General features: G+C 38.1%; 1 long non-coding RNA gene across 1 annotated transcript in view; it reads right to left on the bottom strand.

Annotated features, from left to right (window-relative positions):
• Positions 1 to 15,319, bottom strand: part of LOC310882274 — a 36,340-nt gene extending 21,021 nt beyond the window's left edge. Inside the window, exon 1 of the long non-coding RNA XR_014572884.1 lies at positions 15,074 to 15,319. This is a non-coding gene — a long non-coding RNA (uncharacterized lncRNA). The remainder of the gene's footprint in view (positions 1 to 15,073) is intronic.
• Between the last annotated feature and the right edge of the window lie 624 nt (positions 15,320 to 15,943).

Here is a 15,943-nt window from a genome sequence, read left to right as displayed (position 1 = left end):
ATGAGCAATGAAGATTTTATTTGAAAAAGTAGGTATATGGAGGAAGAAAGCATGAGGAAAAGTCCTCCTCCTATTTCTGTCCAACACACTTTTTTTAAACCTGCTTTAAGATACAGAGAGCCTCTTCAATGTTTCCATCTAGCACAACATACCGGAGACATCCCTATCAGCTATTATGCTTTATATGATCTTTGCAGAAAGGCCCAGCTGAAAGCTCCACACTGGTATTGATTAAACTTGTCAATGAGCTACACATTGTAAAAATCTTTCTGAAGCTCTTTTCAACGTGTTTGTCTCAAGAAAAGTAGATCTGATAATTCACCTCCAGCAGATAGCAATTTTCAGTAAACACTTCCTTTTCTTTCCATTCCAGGTGATATAATACAACTAAAGAAATCTGGATGATTGAGTGAGTCGCAGAACAAAAGCATTTGTTCAAAAGACTGAAGCCCACAGTCAAAATGAAGCAAAGATTTTAAAAGCAACAGGAAACATGAACAATTCTCTGTTGCAGGGTACATCCTGCTCATGCAGAGAAATTGCACAAGCTTTGCTCCTATTTAAGAAAACCTGTTTTTCACTGCAATTGCAAATGTAAGAATTCATAGCCTGAAACATTCATTTTTGTGCCAATAGCTGATGTGTTCTCAGTTTTTCTGCAAGTCCATCCAGCTGAAGGCTAAGGAGAGAAAATAAGGCAGCACCTCTGGAAGATAGCATGCACGTACGGTTTCAGAAAGGATGGTGGAGCAATTTTCAATTTTTTTTTTCGGTTCAAATTGTCTGAACAGATTTTTTTTCATGTTCTGTGTCTGTCAGAATATTACTCAAACACAGAAACATACCACCCCCACTTTTAGTCCTCTACATCAACTACCTAGTGGAAGATTTGGGGAAGCCAATACAAAGGAGGATTTCCTATCTTAGCAAAATAAAAATTAGATTTGCCAAATATTCTTACAACAAATTTTAAAATTCTTATGAAAAAATATTTGATACTTTTTAATTTGTTCCAATAAATAACTGACCAGGTTTTCAAAGTCAGCTGAGTGCCTACTATCCCTACTGGATATTCTGTGATTCCCTCACATTGAAGTGCTTCAGGCAAAGCAGAACTCTTTGGCAAGAAGTGTCAGCGAACAATGATGATGTTATGCGGCCTGAAAAACTAAGCAACTGAACTACATATCCTAACACAGCTGCCAGCGTCTGCCACTCTTGAAAAGCTGTTGCAAGCTTAATGCTCTACTGTACATACCAGAAGAGCTACACAATATCAGAGTAATGCCTTTTAAGATGGTCAATAATTACAATAACCATGTTGTGCTACAGAGCAAAGGAACAGGAGTTAAAGTGATTAACTGCAGGTTATTTTGTCTGCAGATAGCAGCTTACTAAGTTCTACAGTATAGTGTCTGCAGCCCTTTTAAAGTCTGTTATTTTTACATTGCTAGTAGAGAGAAGAAAATGGATCCATGTTTTAAAGGTGGCACTTCTGAAAGCAAATGCTGACATAAAGATTTAAACATTTCTAAAATATTTGCACATTTCTGCTTTCAAATGTCTGTCTTCAGACATTTTGGTTTTCATTTGAACAGAGAATGACCTGCAGCATCACTGAGTTCACTGAGAATTATAGTGCAGGAACTCAGGAAAAAGTAATTTTGGCAACCATGCATTAGGATGAACCTAATCACTGGCCTCCAAATAGCTTTCCCCTTTGTATATACAAGAACTGTCAGTATATATATTGGCTGCTTGTCAGCCAGACTAAATATGGAAAAAAGAAGCAGCCTAAGGATGCAAGATAACATATTAACATGGAACTTCACTTCTAATCTGATTTAAAGACTGCTTAAGATCACAACTAAATTAAATGTTCCTGGGAAATCTGACTACTTCGTATTCTGGAAAAATGATGCTGGAATAATATTGCAAGGTCCTGCTTGGGTATTACATCACTGATTTGAGCTATTCTTTATTTTAAAATAATGGCAATTTCCCTTGGCTGCTTGGACAATGAAATCAAACTGGATTACTTTCTTTGTCGTAACAATTATATGAACCATAGACTGAGAAAGCCATATTTACGTGTTTCAGACACTGTAGTAAGTGCTACCTTATACACACATATCACCAGACTAATTACGCCTCTCCAATCTTCTTCATTGACTATGTAACCTCCTTCACGACAATCTTTTAATTCAATAAATACTTTTTTCTTTTGTAAAATACAAATGAAATATATGCATTATTTTTAGAGTCAGTTCAAGTTTTCATAATACTATATGTTAAACTTTCTATCCAACACATTAAATCCTGGTATCCTGTGGAGACATAATCACATTAGAGCTCTAAGTATAAGTAATACTTCTATTTATTGATGTGTCAGAGAAAAAGAAGCAACCTTAGCTCATTGACATTATTTCATACTCATGTACCAACTAGACAACTGTCACATGGTGACTAGCTATACATACTATCCTTCACATTACTATTGAGTAAAATACCAATGTGCATACAAGTCTCAAGTTAAGTAACGGGTTTCCCAGTCCCCTCAGTTTGCTGAATTTCATTACAGAATCACAGAATGGCCAAGGCTGGAAGGTACCTCTGAAGATCACCTAGTCCACCCCCCTGCCAAGCAGGATCACCTAGAGCACATTGCGCATGATGGCATCCAGGTGGGTTTTGAATATCTCCAGAGAAGGAGACTCCACAACCTCCCTGGGCAGCCTGTCCCAGTGCTCTTTAACCCTCTGTGAGGGTTAAAAAAAAGCAGTACCCCTTCATATTGAGCTGGAGCTTCCTGTGCTTCAGTTTGTGCCCATTGCCTCTCATCCTGTCACTGGGCACATCTGAAAAGAGACTGGCTCCCCTCAGATATTTATACACATTGGTGAGGTCAAACAATAACATATATTAGAAACAATAAAAATACTAAGACTTTCAGGCTCTAAGATGCAGGCTGCTGTCCAAGATAAATGATGACAGAACTTTGATTCCAGACAGACTGTGACAAGTCCTTCAGTAAGCAACAGCTTATAAGGACATCAACTACCAAGGGAGGGTTTTATCAAAGCCCATCAACAGGATGAGCAGAAGTGCCCAGGACTGTGGTTTTCTACGGTCTAGGAGTGAGGGATAATGAAGCAGATGAATGCCAATAATTGCTTTGCTGAACAGATGGTGGATTGGGAAGACCCTGAAAAGGATGAATTAACAAGTGAATGAAAGTCAGCATAACCTAACACAATTGTTAGGAACTATATCAAATAGTGTGGCCTGTATGTGTGCTTTTTGGACCCCCCCCCCCATGAACGTAGCTGAGACGTTAATAAGTACAGAAGTATTCCGGAGGCAACAGAACATTTCCAAATACTTTACTAGTATATTACTAAATGCTGGTGGTTTTTTTTTTTGCACTCATGCATATCATTGTCTGCAAAGATATCAGATGCATGATTTCACATTGTTTCATCCATACAGACACCCTTTGTTGATACATCAGACGTCAAAACACAGAAAATTCTGTTTTGAAAGGGACCTCTGGAGGTCATCTGTCCAAACCCTGCTCAAAGCACATAGTTAGAATGAAATATGCACATAACCTCATCTTCTCCTGACACCCAGCATAAAATATTTATGAAAAATAAAATCTTATTTTAGCACCCTCTGATCACATTTCCACTGCCTGTTCCACTTTCATTAAAGAAAATGCAATGACATTAAAAGGCTCACCAAACTAGTTTCACACTCTGGATAGCCATGTTATTTTACAGCCCTTTGCTTATTCCCTGTTGGCAAATGGGAACACAACAGCAAACAAAATAACAGAAGTCCCAACATCTACAATGACCTGAAATTTTACCCTCATAATTTCATTCCACTTTAAAACAAAGTTTTAAGTACTTTGTAATAAATGGGGACAAGGTTATTTTGTAAGAATCTACTTGTTAGCAAGTTATTTTTATTCATATCATTAAAACCTGTCTTTCTTACTTGTTCAAAGAGAATGCCAGCCTGATCTACTGATCATAGCTTTTGTATATCCGTGTTTTTCAATTTTTAGAATGCACGATTCAAGCATTAATAAGAGATGTAATTGCTTCCATAATTTCCTCATTCTAGAAGCCTAATACTGTAGATAAACAGAGTTGTGGCTACTGAATCTTACTGTGAAGATGAGGTTTTTGCACAGAGCCACTTATATGTATGTCACTACAGCTAGAACCAGCTGCCATTAAGTACACACCTTAAGAAGTCCTGACTTGTTTTCTTCTCCAATAAACTTTTCTTAAAAAAAATATACATGTGCAAAAAGAGAAATGAAAAAGCCCTGCTGTTTTCTTGGTTGGTTGATTTCTTGGTTTTGGGTGTTGTTTATTTGCTTGTTTGTTTTTGTTGTTGTTTTGTTCATTTGTTTCTTATTTCTTTGTTTGCTTGTTTCACATAAACAACAAAGAAGCTGAGAAAAAGTCAGCTGCAGGAAAATGTCATTCTTCTCAACAGGTTGTCTGCCCATGTGTAAGATATTTATAACTAAAACTCCCTGATATCAACCCACTTTATATCTGAGATTCCAAGACCTTGCTATTTGACATGCTCTTACCAGGGTATTTTTCATTCCCAGAAGTGCAAAACAAAACAAATGAGATTTTTTGGAAAAATGTTTGAATTCCTGTTGGTATAGATTTGCTGTAGAAACTGTGCAGGCTCTGCCAGCTGTGGCTTCCCATCCCTGTCAAGAATGTTTATTACGGTGCAGGTGGTATGAGCAAAGCCTCTGTTGTTGTGTATCCCCGACTTTCAAACACAGTCAAAGATGCTCCAGCTTTGAGTCCTGCTACTATCACATATTTTTTCTCTATTTCAATGTCTGGGCATCACTTGCTACAGATTTGAAACCTCTGATTACGCTAGTGTTTGTATTAATGCTGCCACACCATAACCTAGATGAAGAAACAACATTAGTTTGAGTAGGTTACCAAGGTGTAGTTTATAAAAGGAAAAAAAAATAAACCTACTGTTTGAGCACCAGCCATTGCTGACCAATATTCACATCTCAAAAGCTGTTCTTCTGGCCTAGGGGAAGGGGGAGTTCCTTAATATGTTTCTTTGTAATAATCAGTATAAATCTCAGCTTTTAAAATTTATTTATTAAAGTTTCTGATCCCCATATTAGTAGAAAATAACCAAAAATCCTTTGTCTGCAGCACATTAACTCATAACTCAAAAAATAAAGAAAAAATGCAAAGTACATTCTTTAAAATGCTTGATTGTATCATGATTTTGGGGACCTGACTCATCTTTGGATTTGGCATTCTCAAGTAATTTGCTTGCAAACATTCAGGCACACTGTGTCAAATTTAATGGAAGCAGGAAGGATATTCTCATGCTCAATTTTTCTAGTTCAATAAACATTTCTCACCTGCTGCATTTGCTGTCAAGGCATATCATACATGTACTCTCTTTAGATACTACTAATTGTATTTTTGGACTTCCTCCCACTTCTTATTTCTGAAATCCAGCATGATGGATAAATGCTTCATAGCTGTTTTACTCAAGTCTTAACTCCAGATATGCCTTAAAGATCCTCTTACAATATCAACAGTTTTCCCTTGGCAGATATGTATCAGCTGAATATTGGTCAAGAGTTCATCCTGTTTAATCCAATATTTTAGCAAGATTTCTGAATCTCACTAAACTAGGGGAACAGATCCCTAGTCAATTATGTAGTGTTATACATCCATTAAAAGTGTTTATTTTAGTATGTCAAGCTCAGCCTATTTCTAACATCATGCTTCTGTTATGTCTGTTCTTAAAAACTGTGCACTCAGAACTTGAGTTTGAGCTATTTAATCAAAGAAAATTTAATAAACATAGGAGTACTACCTCAACAAAAATTAGTTGCTCTGCAAATATGCAGTTATAAAATATAAAAGCTATAGCACTGACAGCAGTACCAACTTGATGTACAAGTAGTAATACACACAAAGTTCTAAAACGTGTATTTTTTTTTTTTTACTGAGCTAGAACACAACTACATCATTTCATAGTACTACATTTCAAAAGCCTTATTTTTTTTACCATCCCATTAAAGACAAAATATGTGGCCTAGTAGAATTTGTGGGATTGTTACCTTCTGAATTTTATGTCCTATCTTTTCCACTTTATCCTGTTTCATAAACAATTATCCTTAAGTCAATGCTGTCTACATAATTGCAATGAATTTGGTTTTACTATCAGGAATTCAGACAGAATAAGTGAGAAAGCTTAAGAGTCATCTCAGTATACATCATTCTTATCTTCTTGCCACTATCCTTAATAAACTCTTGTAACAATCAGTAAGCTACTTATTATCATAAGGTAATATATTCCTTAATGCTCTCCCAGCTATATTCTTGCTTCAGGCTGTAAACAAAGAGCTACGGTCCATATATTCATTAGTACTTATATTCATTAGTACAGCCTCCTAGTGCCTGCTTGCACAATCTTACGGTACCAAGCCAGACCCTCTGCACAGTACTCCAGGGTTTTCCCTCTACACCTGCAAAGGCTCATCTCTGTCTACTAAGATCTATGTTTGTCTTCTGGCATATGTTAGTCATACTGAATACTTCACTTCAATATGTGAATTGCATATTTCACACACTAAAAAGCATTTTTAAATTTTACATAGGATAAACACTGTATTTCTCCAAGGTAAAATAAAAAAAATGGTAAACAACAGGGAAAATACCTGAATTCTATTAGAACATAATGTATTTCACAATTCCATTAATTTAGATTTTTTTCCAGATATAAGTGAGAATTTGGTCTGGGGAATTTATGTGGTGATATTCAGTACTGACCAAAGATTCATCTGTCTGGGAAGTGCACACATAGGCACATGAAAGCTCCTGTAAATAAAAGCATTGTTTTTGAGAACCTCAGGCAGGGATGACGGTCCTGAAGATAAATATGAAGGCAACATCAAGTACATGCATATGTCTTGGAGCTACTAGTGTTACTAAGTACCAGTAACTATCAGCTATAGCATGGCTCAGTGACTTGACTGATCTCTTCTTATATGACAATGACTTCATTATAGGTTAAGCAAGCTCTGAGACAGGTGTCTATTAGGCTGTGATATGAATATTAAAATAATAATAAAAGAATAATAACTATAGAGTTTCTACCAAAATGTGAGCCTTGAAAAGAGTTGCTTTTTCTCTCCTCACATGATGTGGATGGCATCTGGTGACAACTGGTGTGTCGATGTCACATTATTGCTGACACTTGAAAATTTCTTCCCTGCACATGCATAATCAAAGCATGCATGGCCTTTGGTAGTCCTCTCCCAGCAACATGAATATCAGTATTGGCAATATTTGAAATCTGTAGCAAATCCATCCTTACTCCATTTGCCATGTGTAAATTTCAACTTGTATCAGAAAGAATCTCAGTTATGATATATTTATATTTATTACCTTTTCCTCTTCTCTCTGTCCTAGTTTTCATGAGATTTCTTTTCAATACAATGCCATTGCCATGCACAATGCAAAGGCAATGCCATTACAAAATTATTACAAGCTAAGGAGTTCTGTCAGTTTAAAGGCTCTTATCGCTTTATAAAGACCACATGCTGCAGGGGACAACTGTCAGGATTAGGTTTAATACTTTAGGGTACACCAGATCCTGATGACCATATGATGTTGATATTAAACCTGGTTTTAGCTGCACTATTATGGTTTCAACGTGCTTTATCTACCTTCATGCTTTCTTGACATAGAGGAAGCACTTTTTTTTTCTTTTAAGATTATTTTGGGTTGATACCGACTTCATTTTACACTCCTAGATAATTCTCTTTCAACAACAGAAATAGTTGACAACATCTGGAATACAAATGTATCATAAGTTTGCAAGGTCGTCTTCACAAATAATAGATTGGAAGAGGGATAGTCCATAGACATTTTATGGAGCTTTCATTGAATGTTTATGTACATCATCAATACCTCACTTTGGATAATGTTTTCTTATACAAGGAACACTGAGTACATATGGAGGTAAAAAAAATAATAATTTCTGTTATGGCAGGAGCCATCAAATCTGGAGGGCATTCTTTAAGAACGTTTCCCTGGAAGAAGCTATTTGAAAATGCAGCTTTTGGGAAGGCATCAAACCAGTGATTGTCACAGCAGTAAGATTCTATGTAAGGCACCAGCCAGAAAGCATCCCTTGTCAGTTATAACATCAGTTTATTCACAGTCCTACTCTTCATTGGCATAATATAATAAATATGCAAATTTAGCAGTTGTTAATGACAGCAGTTATTTCCCACTTTTGCTTTAAAACCCAACGGGAAAGTGTTACTGCTATATATGTATCTGTTGTTTAGCAGGCACGTAAGACCCACCAGAAGATTACAAATACTCTGATTTTACTGAACTTCTTCATCTGGTTATGAATTTGTTTCCTACAAATGAGTGCCAGATCAGTGTCATGGGATTCGTAACATAAGCACAGCAACAGCAGCAAAAATCAGGATCTACTTCTCTTCTGCAGGGCTCCCCAAGGAACTATATCTGATGACTCAGACACTTTACTACTTGTTTATAGTGTTTGTATGCATGGAGCTGTGGGAAATTATAAAAGTTGGTACCTGGGGGTAAAGGAAGAAGAAAATAGAAAGATGACTGATCAAAGCAAATGTTTCTGCATGCTTGATTATAAAAAGGAACAGAAACAGAAAGGAAAAAAAAAAAAAGAGTTCTAGGTCACTTGCAGCAACACTTATAAACAGTGACTGACTGAATGTTCATCACATGGTAAAGCAGTTTGCCCAAAGAATAAGCACTAGACTATATCGCCTTTCATACATATGCTCCTTGGTCAAATCCCATTCACCCTGCCTGCAGCAGTAAAAACTTGTCGTCAAATTAACAGATAGAGGCGGATTTCCACTTTAAGGGAGAAAAACTTCAATATGAAGTCAGCAGGTAATGCAAAGATCAGAATGGAAGAAGTCTCTCCTTACCCTCATGCTGAGGCAGAGCTCACTCGGCTGTTAGAGGCATATCCTACTACATGTCAAAGATACTTTCTGGAAAAATAAAACAGCTTGTGATTCAATGAACAATGAAGCCATTTTACCCCTAGGAATTCATATAACAGAGGGGGACAGCAAGAAAAACTCAAGGACAGTGCAGGGTAAGATTCTCCCATTCAAATCCTAATACCACTGTCATGAGAAATGATCTCTCAATGGCACAAATGAAAAACAAAGACTGCAGGTACACTACTGCACAGCCACCCAACAAGATGCTCTGTGCATTTCAACTAACATTGGTGTTACAATCAACAACAGAACCCCCAAGGAACGGGCAGAGAAATGGAAAGCAGCAGAGTCTTATTGTCTCTCTTCTGCACTGCAGGGTTTCATTATCCCCATGTGGTGGATCCGTACAACCAAATTAATTTAGCATACTCACCAATAAGCATGTGCTGAAGCTGAAAAATGAATGTAACTTGAAGGAATATTTTCCCAGTACACTTCAACACAAGACAAAATGTTACAAGACACAAAGTTGGAAAGGTCTATCACAGGTAGCAAGCAATTTGGGAAGTCTAAGACATGAAACACAATCCTCATAGGATAAGGATAACCGGGCCCACTCACATACCTATACAGCTAACAAGCCCTATCTATACAGCTAACAAGTCCTAGAGAAATGCCTATAAAAAAATAATTCTTATAAGAATTTCTTTAAAACTGAAAGGAAATTCCTTGAGGGAGACACCTAATTTTTGTCACTTCACAAAGTTTTTGAGGATGAGATTCTCTCTTCTTTTAAAAAAGAGGAAATCCCAAGTAAGACTTATATAAACTTGCGAAGCAATTAAAAATATAGATATCATGTCAATGACACATCAGGAGTCTTCTTGACCCTATACCATTCTAAGAACAGCAAGGATTGAAAGACAACTGACAAGGCAAGACTGCCTTGTAGTATTAAACAAATCAACTTTTTGTTGTTACTAATGATTCTGTGAAATGGATGAAAACATTTTACAGTGTAGCTGCTACATAGATGAATAAGCAAATCTGATTTGATATCTTTGTAGCCTGGAGTACAAAGCAAGACCATATATTTTTGGCATAAGGGAAGCTATGATGATTATAACACAACCTTGAACGTCTGAACTCACACAATCAGGTCTTTTCCATTTTCATTTTCTTTTGTCTTTTCATCCCCAGCATGCAATCTTCAAAAACATCACTCTGTTGACTATAACTTTGAGTTAATATCTGTACCAATAAGTAGCTGTTTGAATAAAACGTTTTATAGCAAACTGTAAATTCATTTTCCCTTTTTCCTAAATATCTTAATACTAGTTATGACACAGATACAATATTTTAATTCCTTTTGGGGCTACAGACTTACTGTTTATATGCAAATGTGAAATAAAAGATTAGAGGAGTCAAAAAGCTTACCCTTAATTTGAATCCAGCATGTGTCATAAAAAGCAAGACAGCTGGAAAGAAGGAGGAATATGAGGTAATAGAGATTTACATTTTACAATACATTCAAACAGACAAGGAGGAGATTAAATGTCCAACTGGGAACCTGGGTATTTTATTTTCTTACCCTTTTCCTTCCACCTCCCCAGAAGCCAGAGCTTGCATTGCATATTCCCCCTTACAACTTTTGTTTGCTAGATACTGTTGAAAAACAAAGAAAATAAGGCTCATGGCAAGCCTGCTACCCTGTGCAGTTCATAGTTTAGAAAACTTTATATATGGAAGTGTGTTCACGTTTTAGAAAAAGAACTCTATAAAGACCTGAACTTCTTTTATGAGAAATAATACGTGAATATTTTTGTTCTGCAGCTTTGTGATGAAATAGACTATCTAAAGAAGGTGTCCATTACCAACAGTGTCAGAATTAATCAGTATTAGCTATTCCAGAAGTACTTGGAAAATATTCCTTGTATAAGAGAAGACAAAAGTGACAAAGCTCTGCAGAAACAGTACATCAAAGCTCTACTGAAGAGACAAAACAGGAAGGAGGATCAAATCTCCACTACAACTAACCACAGCGAGAATGAAAAGTCTAAGAAATACGGTATCAAGACTAACAGCAAACAAACTCATGAAATCCCAGTCACACTGACTCCAAGCACATGGAAGATAAACCCTACAAGAGGATGAAAGCCTAGAGACTTCTTCAATAAGTTCACTTCAGTATGTATAAAATCCAAAGAACATGGAAAAATGACAAATTTCATTGCAATTCCCGATCTCCATGGTCTACTCACAGCTTTTCTATGACAGTAAGAGACAAGGAACAACAGCTTGGCTTCTGTTTGTGCCTTTTCTTTTAAAAGTTTGTGCTATGCAACTTCAGAACCAATCTGAGAATTCTGAAAGTATAAAATCATTCAGTCTTGAGGTCCTGGCAATGACACTGAATACTGCTGTTGACTCAACAGCTTGGGAAGCAACCATCCAGAGGCCAGGATGCCTGCCCTGAATGCCCTACAGAATTTCTCTCCTTCTTTCCCCACTGTAATCAGAAGATCAAGCTGAGTCCTCTCCTGAGAGGAATGGGGGATAGGAATTTCATTCCTAAGGGAATGAAAATGATGCTTCACTTTCAGACACTAGAGAAACCTCCCTAAGCTTCCAGAGAAACAGAAAAGTGGATTTTTTTTTTGTATAGAAAGAATGGAGATAAGAGGTGGAGTTGTGTCTTCTACAGAGGAATCATCCCCATGTCTCTGATTTAGTGGTACAGAGGGAAAGTAGGAGGAGAAAACGACCGTTTTCACGATCTTTGTAGGAAGAGCAAAAACTTTATCTTCAACACAGGAAAATTAGGGGGACAACAAACATCCAGTCCAGGGTTATTGTAAAGGAGGGGAGAGAAGGCCACAGCCACAGCAATGTGCGCATTAGTTACCCATGTCAAATGTGCAGAACCCAATAGCCAATGCTTGAATCCCTGAAATTCCCAGTAGCTAACCTTCAAGAAATATGCACTGTTTTAGCTTCCTTCTCCTATTTAACTTTTATATCCTCTATTTTTATCAAGTTCATTCATTACCCTAGAGCTTGGCAAGGATCCCTGGTTCTGCTAAAGAAAGCCATACACACGTACATTCAACACAATTTTGTGCAGACACTGTTTTTTCAAAGCCCTCGCAGTTCTGTGAAAGTCAGGAATGCAAACACCTACACTTCACAAGAGACACAGCTATAATGATCCAAAACACTCACAACCAATGTGTACAAATACAACCCATCAATACTCACTGAGAAAATATGGCCTGTGACTGCCTCTGCTCCCTGAATCATAATGGAAGAATTATCCTCCCACATCTAAAAGCAACAGAGACTACTATTGCACTCGCTGTATCTTTTCTAGAGGCAAGTGTTTTGTTTTTGTTGAGGGTTATCACCGTATCTGAGTTTTCTGCATGTCCACCACACTTTTGTCTTAACTAAAACACCTATACTTACCTTACTGGTTTGCAGAATGCCACTCACTAGTTAGCACAGGAATAGGTGGGGTCCTTGTTTGTTTATTTGCTTGTTTTGGTGTGTTCTGTTTTGGTTTTGTTTTTAAATCATTGCTATTAACAGAACCAGGAACCTGAACCACATGGGATTTTCTTGTTCCACAGCAATTACACTGCAGATCACCAGCAAATAACAAGCTATGAAAGATGTTCTAGGCTATTTTACCGCAGACACTGGAGAGTTCTGTTCTCTGACATGTTTTGGGAACTAATTAAGTAACTCCTCTTGGTCTGAACAGAGATTATTTTCCATTCGCTTCACATTCAGAGGAATTCTGTGTTCCTTTTTCAAAGACAGAAGTTGTCCAAAACCCTTCACAATGAAAGAAGGTCAGGGTCATACTTCTCCCAGAAGTATTTCTCCTATATTTCTCTTGAATTCCCTTTTTCCTATTTTTGCTGTAGAAATGTACAGACCAAGCATGTAATTGCCTATAGCTGATACATATCTCACTTGATGCAGTAAAGAAACAGGTACACAAAAAATGACAATAGTGAGGAAAACTGCCTACAGGGCTGTGTGGTTACATAATCATATAATTTCCTATTATCAGATAGCACCTTTCTTGCATAGGATTGCGAAGGTAGAGACTTGTTTTATTTGCAGCCTTTTCCACTTAGAACTTCTAACACGTGACATTGTCATCAGTCACAGACATTGTAAATAGAGCAGACTTTGCATGGTAGGCAGTCATTCTATTAAGAAATTCTGTTTTGTCAACATCTTCCATAATACATTACAATAGGTGATGTAAACCTTGAATAAAAATACACTATCACAATTTAGGAATAACAATACACTGGATTATTTGAAACCTTAATGATAACAGGATTTAGTGTTTAGTGTGAAGGATTAGGAAATGGCATTCACAAATTGTTTTCCTTACTACTGACTTTCTCTTTACCCACAGTATTTGCAGGTTCATTTGGTAAGGCTGATCCGTGTCATACTACTGCAACTGAAACATTAAGACAGTAAATTACTGCACTCCCATATTTCATACCAGGAAAGTCATTCACCTGTATTTGCCTTTCTCTGTTCAATCAAAAGTAGAGAACAATTGTATTTACCTGCTTGATGGGGTGCTATACCAGTAAATGAAACTGCATCTGATAGGCAGTCTGGAAGCAGAGAGGCTGAAGAATTATGAAGGGCTGTTACCTAAACTTGTATTAAAAATGTTAACTGAATTGAATCCTGTTCCAAACCACAAATCAAGTGCTGTGTGAGGCCTGGAAACTTCAGATAAGTGGTTACAAACTTTATTTTTTCATTAATTTGGCAGGTGAGTGCTGCTGAAGTACAGTACCAAAAGAGAATCAAATACACTCAGAGACAAAAAAGCATCCAGTCTATAACATGTGCTGGATAGAAAGAGAAGAGACAAAGGTTTCTAGCATAATTTTGAAGAGCCAAGAGGTTTGGATGGTTTCCAAGCTTACTGAGGGTTGCCATCAATAGCATCAATTCATATTTAGAAATGAGTAGTGACTGTCAGTTTTTAAAACTAATTATGAAGTTCATTCAAGTATTTTGCTATGGACTTTTGTAAAAAGAAGCAAAGCCTTTGCAAATGAGCTAATGGCATTAACAGTGAAAGCAGCGTGCTCTCCATGACTCACATACAAAGGATAGCTTTGTTGGTCTTCCTGAGGTGGTGAAAACTGCAGATTTCATCCAGAACTTTCCCCCTAGCTAATTCCCAACTTAAAAGTCACAGGATTTCAGATATCTGATCATTACATTTTAAGCGCAGGTCTCAGGTAAAGCAGTGCTATCATACTTTGGACTCTTTTGTGAGTATTTATAATACTCCCTTCTGTGACAAGTGCTGCAAATTGAGTAAATACTAGCATAAAGTAATTTAAATTTTGACACCTCCTCCTCTATTAACTCACAACTTCTTCTCTCATTTAGTTTGCAAACGAAGAACAGAAGAAGCAAGACAAGCATAAGGGATGTTTCCCATCGAACAGACAGGCATTAAACATCTGGTGCCTTTTCCTGCAGCCAAATACAACCGGCAGCAGCTGTCTGCCCTGGCCAACAGCAGCATGCTGGGGATAGGACACAATACATGCCAGCAAGCACCGGTTCACTGCTCCCCAAAACACGACTTTTCCATATATAGCTCTATATCCCATGTGGGGAGCACACTAGAGCAACACAAGAGTTAGGTCTAAAAGCTTGTTGTTGGTTGTTTTTTGTTTTTTTTTTTTTTAAAAATCCTGCTAATGTCCTGCAAGGCAGAAGGAGGGAGGCACCTGCAGCCTGCCCAGGCGAAGGCCCTGCTGAGGAACATTGTAAAATGACAGATGATTCTAGAAACCCCCACCTGACACCCCTGGGGGATTCAGCCACACATGGCCAACACCCATATTTAAAACACTCGTTTGTGAGAGGAAATCAGGCATCCCCAGGGCAAGACCAAGCTGTTTGTGAGAGAAACATGGGCACCCCCACAACATCTGTGAGGCGCTGTGAAGACAGAGCCTCAGCTTTCAGTACCTTTGTCAGAGGTGCTCAAGCAGCAGACACCACAGTCTCCAGGCTCTTCAGATGCCACCAGCTCCTCTCAGCTCCTTCGGTCATGTGGCGTCATAACCGCCATAACTGCCATTTTGTAGTTTAAGTCCCCACACTGATAGCAGTCAGGTGTGGAAAATACTGTCAATTACCGGTAACAGCTGCAGGGTGCAATTACCGGTAACAGCTGCAGGGTGGAGCAAGTACTTGGGGGGGGGGGGGGGGGGGGGGGGGGGCAGAAATCACTGAAATGTTAATTTAGAGAAGGTTGCTAGAGAAAGGCACCCCATGGGAGGAAAGTATGTAAAGGTTTTAGGTTGATGAAGAAGAAAAAGTTTCCACAGAAACTCTGATCTGCAGCCAGCATGGTGGCTGGGAGCTGAGGTGACCTTTCTGAAGAGAAAAATCCCTCCACTGCGAAGACGAAGGCAGCTGCTTTATGCAGGGAGGAAAGCTTATCAACAAAGCCTGAAACTTTGATTTTGTCTGGAAAAGACAGCAGGTGAAGGGCAATGAGCCTCCTTGAGACACCTGATGGAGGACTTGGCTGCCTGCAGGGCCCAGAGCTAGAAGGAGCTCACCCATCTGTGCACACTCCTGTCTTCACAAAAGCCAAATGCCACCTGCGTGCAGGCAGCAACACCTCAGAGCTCAGCCGAAATGACTGCTGGGGGGGGGGGGACTCTGAAAATACCATCCCTGTGTTTTCTAACCAGCCATGGAATTGGTAGTAAGTCTATATATGGCTTCTGCTGTATTCAAATTTCAGGCTTGCTGAATGCCCATCTCCATGAGGCTGGGGTGGGTGACAAGTATCTAAGAGGAGATGAAACTCAGAAGAATGGCAGAAAA

Source organism: Anser anser, assembly GCF_964211835.1.
Source record: "Anser anser genome assembly, chromosome: 15".
Taxonomy (NCBI): Eukaryota; Metazoa; Chordata; class Aves; order Anseriformes; family Anatidae; genus Anser; species Anser anser.
The sequence above is the reverse complement of the archived record's forward strand: the minus strand, read 5'-3'. Positions and strand labels throughout refer to the sequence as shown.